Source organism: Orycteropus afer, unplaced genomic scaffold, assembly GCF_000298275.1.
Source record: "Orycteropus afer afer isolate SDZICR_OR568_19922 unplaced genomic scaffold, OryAfe1.0 scaffold00538, whole genome shotgun sequence".
Lineage (NCBI taxonomy): Eukaryota > Metazoa > Chordata > Mammalia > Tubulidentata > Orycteropodidae > Orycteropus > Orycteropus afer.
The window spans coordinates 492,171-493,049 of NW_006922125.1; positions in this window are offsets into that span (position 1 = coordinate 492,171).

An 879-nucleotide genomic window follows, 5' to 3' on the forward strand; every position below is an offset into this window, starting at 1 on the left:
TAGTGATACTGCCTTGGCAACCCAAGGAGGGGTCGCTATGAGTCGAGGCCAATTCTACGGCACATAACAACAACAACAACAACAATTGAATTCTAAACCTTGAATGGTGTCTGAAGTTAAAGTGAGGGCATTGATTGGGAAGAAATTGTATCCTGAAACTTGGCATACTGTTATATGGGTAAATAATCAGGAAGCTGGGTACATTGAGCCCCTAAATTCTGTTGAACCACTCCTGCCAGCTGAACCACCCTCTTACACCCATCTGATGAGATTAATCCAGCTGTACCTGATGAGTCATTGTCTGTGATATCACCTGGGGTGGCACCTGGGTCATTGTCTGAGATATTGCCTGAGGCAGATGCCTTGCTAAATCTTCACAGGAACCACCCCTACCACCCATTTTTGCATCTAGACTTGTAACTAGACTTAAGTCCCAGTGAACCTCAAAAGGTAAAGCACAAAGTGTGACCCAGAGGACACACCTTTACTACTACAATGAGGAAGAAATTTGTGAAGGGAGCCCTAGCATCCTTGAAGACTGCTTTGATTGCTGTTTTATATAAATCAGATTTGACAGTGAGAACAGTCCTAATTGAATTAAGACACCTAACTACAATGGGGCTGATTGAACCCTGTGTGGTAGGGGCCAAGTGGTAGCACTTAATCGACAAAGACAAGGTGGACGTGGTTACTACAATGGACACCAGAGTCAAAGCAGTAATCACAATAATCTGACTTATATGGATTTATGGCACGGGCTACTTAGTCATGGTGTCCCTAGGAGTGGAATAAGTGGGAAATCTGGATATTAAACTGTACAAGCAAAAGGAACCTAGGTCGAAGCAACAGCAGTCTAACTTGAATCACCAGAATAGAGAG